Source organism: Cricetulus griseus, assembly GCF_003668045.3.
Source record: "Cricetulus griseus strain 17A/GY chromosome 1 unlocalized genomic scaffold, alternate assembly CriGri-PICRH-1.0 chr1_0, whole genome shotgun sequence".
Classification (NCBI taxonomy): Eukaryota; Metazoa; Chordata; class Mammalia; order Rodentia; family Cricetidae; genus Cricetulus; species Cricetulus griseus.
Window position 1 is genome coordinate 93266646 of NW_023276806.1, and position 7444 is coordinate 93274089.

Genomic DNA, 7444 nt, shown 5'->3' on the forward strand with positions numbered 1-7444 from the left:
GTTTAAGTGTGACTTAGCAAAGAGTCAGCCTATATTCAGGACATTTGAGGATAATAAAATATGAAAAGATTACTAAGTTATCCCCAACAGGTTTAAATTTCAGTCTTGCCTTAATGAATAAACATTGAAAATATGAATCATACAATATTCATTGTTAATAGAGACACTGCCATAATAAATCTGTGTCCAGCATTTTAAGAAAAAGGAAAGAGATAATTTGGGGGAGGGTGTGGAGATAAGGGAACACTTGGTGGGAACATAGATTGGTGCAGCCATGGTGGAAAATGGTGTCAAGGTTCCTAAACAAATTAAAAATAGAACTACAGTATGACCCAGCAATCATTCTTCTGGGCACACACCCAAAGGAAATGAAATCATCACCCAGGGAAGATATCCGAACGCCCACGTTCACTGAAGCATTATTCACAATGTCCGTGATGTGGAAGCAACCTAAATGTCTATCAATGACAGAACAGAAAACATAGTATATATACACATAATAGAATATTGTTCAGCCTTAGTAAAGAGAAGATCTGTGGTTTGTGGGAGCACAGATGAACCCAGGGAATATTATGCAAAGTAAAACAAGCCAGAGACAGGGGAAAAAAAAAAAAACCTCACTGAGGACCTATATGTAGCATCTGAAATCAAATTGGGGTGTCAGGGTAAAAGAAACAGGAAAGAAAAAAAAGAAACAGGAAAGACAACACAGTTGCAGTTCTGCAAGATGAGTATGTTGGACTAATATACAATATGGGGACTTTATAATACTGCACACTTGAAATTTGCTAAGAAAGTAGATTTTAGGTACCCTTTAAAAGCAATTTTTTTTTTTTTCGAGACAGGGTTTCTCTGTGGCTTTGGAGGCTGTCCTGGAACTAGTTCTTGTAGACCAAGCTGGTCTCAAACTCACAGAGATCCGCCTGCCTCTGCCTCCCGAGTGCTGGGATTAAAGGCGTGTGCCACCAATGCCTGGCTTAAAAACAATTTTATGTTAATTAAAATGTTAAGTAATTGTGTATTTATGCAGGTCAGAAGACAACTTTGGAAATCAGTTTCTCCTTCTATCTTGTGGGTTCCTGAGGATCAAACTTAGGTTGTTAGGCTTGGTAGCAAGTGTCTTTACCACCACAGCCACAGCTACAGCCACTGTCACAGCCGCTGTTCCCACACCCCAAGCCATCTCATCCATTCAGAATTTTAGGTACTTTTACCACAAAAAAGTCGGTGAGCTGATGGATATGTTTTTATTTTATTAATATAGTTGACCACACTAATCACTTCATCAAGTTTATTACATGGAAATGTCATGTTATATCCCTATTATTTTGAATGTAGTTGGCTCCCATAAGCTCATAAGGAGTGGCTGGCACTATTAGGAGGCGTGGCTTTGTTTGAGTGGGTGTGGTCTTGTTGGAGGAAGTGTGTCACTGAGTGGCAGGCTATGAGGGCTCCTATGCTGAGGACAGTTCAGTTAAAAAAAAAAAAAGTCCACTTTACCTGTTGCTTTCAAGATGTAACACTCTTAGCTCCAGCACCATGTCTGCTTCCTCACCATCATGCTAGTGGACTGAACCTTTTGATCTGTAAGCCACCACCTCAATTAAATGTTTTCCTTTATAGGGTTGTTGCGGTCATTGTGGCTCTTCACAGCAATAGAAACCCTACTAAGACAACACCTTAAAAATATACTCCCCCACAACCCCAGACAGGGTTTCTCTGTGTAACCTTGGCTGTCCTAGAACTGACTCTGTAGACCAGGCTGGCCTTGAACTCACAGAGATCTACCTGCTTTTGCCTCTAGTGCTGTGACTAAAGATGTGCGCCACCACGCCCTGCTCATACTTTCCTTTTGAGTGTAAAACCCATCTGATATCTAGAAGGTGTCTGGCAGTGAACCAAAAGAGTTTATTGTCTGTTCCCGCCTCCATGCCTTGTGCTTCTGAAGACCTGGGTCTATCAGTGGCTGAGGGTGAAGAGTCCTGGGAATGTATGTGCCCTGGAGAAGGAGGCATTCCAAGCAGGGGGAAGTGTAAAAGTCACATTTTTAGAACTGAGATGAAGGAAAAACATTTTTAATTATATTTTTGGAGACAGGGTTTTGTTTTACATCCTTGGTACTCAATATGTATCCGAGGCTGGCCTTTAACGCTTAAAAATCATCCTGCCTCAGTTTCCTGAGTGCTGGAACTATAGGTGTGCACCGCTGTGCTCTGCTTTGACAATATCCATTTTAATTAAGCTAGATAAGGAGAGCTATAGCTACAAATGGATATACTTGATTAATTTAATTATAGCAAGAGGTATCTTCAACTAGTCAGGAAGCAGAATTTTGAATAAAACAGAAGAAAACTAAGTTATCTTTGTTTTTTAAAGGTAAGGCTCACATGGTCCACAAGGTCCCTTGCTTCCTGCCTGCATATTCTAAATGCTGAGATGACAGGCACAAACCACCATTTGTGGCAAAAAAAGTAAATTCTTGGTAAAAGAATGCCTTGTCATTATGCAGTTCTTTTGATGCTGATGTTTTATTAAAGTTAATACTTAAACAATGAAAAGAATGAGAAAAGTGGACCAGCTCTTTTCTGGGGTTCGGCTAAGTAAGAATGAAGACTCCAGGGCTGGAACTGCAGGCAGGGAGAGGAGTTTGTTTGTTTGCTTGGTTTTAACTTTTTTTTTTTTAATTGGCAACTAAAACAGTTAAGCCGGTCTTGTAGGATTTTGTTTGTTTTGTTTCAGTATTTAATTAATCTATTTTGTTCTTTGAGTCTCACTCACAAGTTTGTTAAGATGCGCCTTTGGATTGTTTTTTTTTTTTTTTTTTTTTTTTTTTTTTTTTTTTTTTTTTTTTTTTAGATGGCAGTTTGAAATGACCAAATAATGAGGCCTGCTTTTACTGCAGGGCAGTCTTCTAGGACAGAGGGCTCTGTAAAGTGCTTCGTTTTGCTCTATGCAAGCCCTAAAGATTCTTTCTTCCAGTATTCTGACTGGGTTAAAAACAAACACAAATGAAAAATCAAAAACCAAAATGTAAAACACAAACCAAAACAACAGAACTCCCCCCCATTCAAAACCCAAAAATATTTCTTGTGTGTGTGTGTGTGTGTGTGTGTGTGTGTGTGTGTGTGTGTGTGTGTGTGAATCTTGACTAATTATCTGTAGATGTTGGGATCACCTCAGCTTTTCTATTTATTCATGAGAATCTATTGTCAGGTGCTGAGGACTAAATCCACTTGAAATTCTAATATTATGAACCCATATTGTTTGGAGGACCTAACAAATACTATGACTTTATTAATACATTTTTTTTTCTTTTGGTAACTTATGTGTATTTCCATTTTTATTTCATTGTGTTGGTATATACAGACCATCCATCTTTTTAAAAGCCACAGTTTGACAGCCTAGCAGCCAAGGGACAATCAACAAATACGACACCTGACTGGCTATTAACTGATATCAATCTTGAAGATACAGTAAAAATTCCCCATGGGATATAACAAGATTTATAAGATTTGTTTTAACCACAGTGATAACTACTCCTAAAGTTTTCTATTTCTATTTGGATTTCCTGGCCTGAGAAGTGGAAGGTAATGTCATGTCATCAGAAAGTCATCTTTGAAAAAATGTTGTCTCCAAAACCTCAGAAGTGATGGTGTTTGGGATTTGATTCAGAGTATTAACTCATTTTCTCATTATGCGACTTACCTTGACTGACCTCAAATTCATAATCCTCCTGCCTCAGCCTCAAAACTCTTGGGTCATAGGTCATCATATCTAGCAAGGGCTTCCCCATACCCCACCTCACTCTCACTGTAGTCCCAGGGATCAAACACAGGCCTTGTGTATTGTTAGACCAGTGCCCCACCAGTAAACAATAGCTTCAGCCCTTATATTGCCCTTCCCACTTGCATACACTCGTTTATCTGAAACTTCACTACCTCAGGTTACTTTCTAAAAGACTAATGAAAGCTGAAACAAAGTTCAGAATAATATAGTTTCTGCTTCTTCCCCAAATATTTCTCTTTTGGGGCACTTCCCTTGAAAGACAATGGAGAGTGAGGGATGCATCTCTAGGCTCCATAAGCTTGATAGTGTTGCTTCTTAAAAAGTTCGGGCTCTGGCGAGCCTTCTTAGACTGAAAGGATGAACAGTTTGGTTGAGTCCCTGTTCTTTTTCCTGGATTGGAGGGAAGTGACCTTTAATTTGAACTACCACAGGAATGTGGTAGGTAGGGTAATTAACCTGTGTGAGAGAGAATGTTGACATTCCTCGCTTGGAGGAAGAGGTGCAAGATCTGTGATTTACTGCTTCAGGGTCTACTCTGAACAACTCAAATCAGCTGTGCTAACTGGACCTGGTGGTCATTATTCCATAATTGTGTTGATAACTTTCCCTTTTCCTCAGCCTTTGATAACAGGCAAATTATCTGTTTATATAACTACTAAAAGAAACGGGATTCAAAGGAACCAAACTAATTTAATAGTTGGTAAGTTGTATTCTGTCCCCTTTGCATAGAATACCACCTAGAGTTCATCTCATTTGTATTTTATGTAATTTTACATTTTAAGATAGGGTCTCATGTAGCTCAGGCTGGCTCTGAACTCCTTATGTAGCAGAGGCTAGTTTTGAATTCCTGAGGCTTCTACTTCCCAAGTCCTGCAAGGTGTGTGCCACCAAACTTAAATTTGTGAGTCTCTTTTGATCACTTGAGATTTACTGGTAATAGTTCAATAAGGAGGAAAGAAATATAATCTGTCTTTACTCTTGCCTTGTGAAATTTCTTACAGTTCTCCAATTGTTTTCTTGATGTTTATTTAATAATTGGCACAGTATTAGCTTTAACCTTTTTCAATCCCTAACAAATGCTTAGATTTATATAATACAATGAAACTCAATATGTAGCTACAAAGTCATCCCCTAGGCAGTGCAGAAGAAACCTAATACAGTAGAAACACTACAACAATGTAAAAGTTGGTTTTCTTAGACTTGAAATGATTAAATATTGTTTAACGGAATCAAAGAATTTTTGAATGTTTTTGCTTAAAGTAGAAAGTTTATTTGCTTGGTACACCAAATAAGATGCAAGCATTGTCATGACAAATATACAGAAATATGCAGATTAACATGGAACAGCAGTTAGTGTAAGTGAAGGGAAATCTATTCAATGTTATGACAGCATAGTCCCAAGATGAATCTCATCTTTGGTCAATTACACATTTCAATAAAATAAAGGCAAATGAATTAGTAGAAGTCCAGCTTGTGAATTTCTCTTAAAAATGAAAATCCAACTCTATTAATCCATGCCAATTATACATTATAACAAAAATATCCATGTAAGTGCAAAAGGAGATGAAGTAGTTGGTTACCTTTTTGTTTAACCAGTCATGAAAAATTATTACTGGAAACACAGCAGGCAAGCTGTTCGTGTGACACATCCGAACAAAGTGCACTCAGTTTCAGTCTCAAGCTGTGGGACAGTTTCAGTATTAGGATGACACATTTCAGTGCATGCCATGGTGTAAAGTCAAGACAGATGGTATTTGCCACAGAAACACATAGTTTCCTGTAAGAATCAATCATTTTTTTATTATTATTAGAAAGACTTTTAAGAATAGAGTCAGGAGAATTTTCTCTTTGGCTGCCTCAGCTTCATGTTGCCGAAGTTATCTAGGTTCAGAAGAGAGATAGCTATTTTACCCTTGTGGATTTTCTTGGGGAAAAAAACCTCAACTTGAAATGGGCACAGTGGCACATGTCCATAATCCCAGCAGGGAGATCAGGAGTTCAAGATCTGTCTCAGCTACATAGTGAGTTCCAGATCAGCCTGGACTGCATGAGACACTCTCTTTAAAGCAAAAACAACTGTACAAATGAACAATGAACTTGTCAGTTGTTTTTGTTCTTGCTGAAGAGTATTTTTATAAGGCTGGAGGAGAAAAGGCACTTAGCCCAGCCAAGGCTCAGAAGTTCAGAGCAGAAAAATGAAGCTAATTCGTCTTCAGTTTCATTTAATGCAAAACACACAGAGCACAACTCTTGTGTTTTCCAGGTTCTCTTAAGTAAAAAGTAGAAAGTGTCAATCATACAAGGCCAGCTCCCAAATCCACATAATGTCTATTTCAGAAAATGAGTGTATTCTTCTCATATTTAAAGAAAATAATTTTTGTTAAAGTCAGTTTTGGAGAAGCCAGCTTTTAACAATAGTAATAGTCATACAAAAAAATTGAGAAAACAGATGCAACCTCAAGTCATGCATTCTTAATATACCACACAGAGGGAAAAGACATGTCATATGCTAGGGGCAGGGGACTGCTGTTCGTTTGTTTGAGATATGGTATCATTATGTAGCCTTGACTGCGTAGAACTTGCTATGTAGAGCAGGCTGACCTCAAGGTCAGGATCTTCCTGCCTATTTCCTAAGTACTGGGCTTAACAAATGCACACGCGTGTCTACCTGTCTGCCTGCCTGTGTCTATTCAGGTACCCAAAGGGGCCAGTAGAGAGCATCAGATACCTTAGAATTGGAGACAAAGGCTGTTGTGAACTGCTAGTTGTGGGTGCATGAAACCAAACTCCAGTCTTCTGCAAGAGCAGTGAGTACTCTTATCCACTGAGCCATCTCTCTAGCACTGAAGCTTTTTTTTTATTAAAAAAAGAGCTAATAAATAGAGAATATATTACCAAGCAAAATACACTTTATTTGTGTACAAAGAATAAAATATTCATGAGAGTAAATTTTCTTCTAATGAATAATATATATATATATATATTTTTTTTTCCAACTTTTTTATTTGAATTAGAATGAATAGTATATATTTTTAACTAGAGTTACTGATAGAAAATAGGAAAAGTCACATTAAGAGTGTACATCTGTTTATCCTTTTTCATTTTGAGTTATTCTGACTACTGCCCTTAGAGTCCCCTTCATTGTAAAGGGCATGAGATCACTTTCTGCAACAACAGTCACCCTTTACAGACATCTCGTGACCTCCAGAGAATGGAGGAAAGGGTTGGGGGGTGGGGGAGACAAGGAAGGGAGAAGTAAGAGCTGCTTTTAACTGCCCTTTCTGTCCTTTAAAAGCAAGATTCTTGGAAATATTTAACTCATGTCAACTTTGCCTGACTTATTTGCCAAGTGCTAAGAAAACAAGTGAGGGAGCCTGTAATGGTGGGCCATAAAGACAGAAAGAAGACAAAGGGAAGGGGTGGTGCCCGAATAGATACTGGAGGAGGAATTGAGGGTTTTACAAGATGCTAAGAGACCCATGGAACTATGAAGCTCTTGACCTTCACCTGTGATCCGTGTCAAATAAGTAATACCCTGCACTTCTTAGTTTCATTCCAGTTGGTCCAGGTCCATGAGTTTTGAAAATTAGACCACTGACTCCTCTGTTGCTATTGAGAAATAGTGAACTGAGTAATTTTGCCAGGAATAAGCCTGATT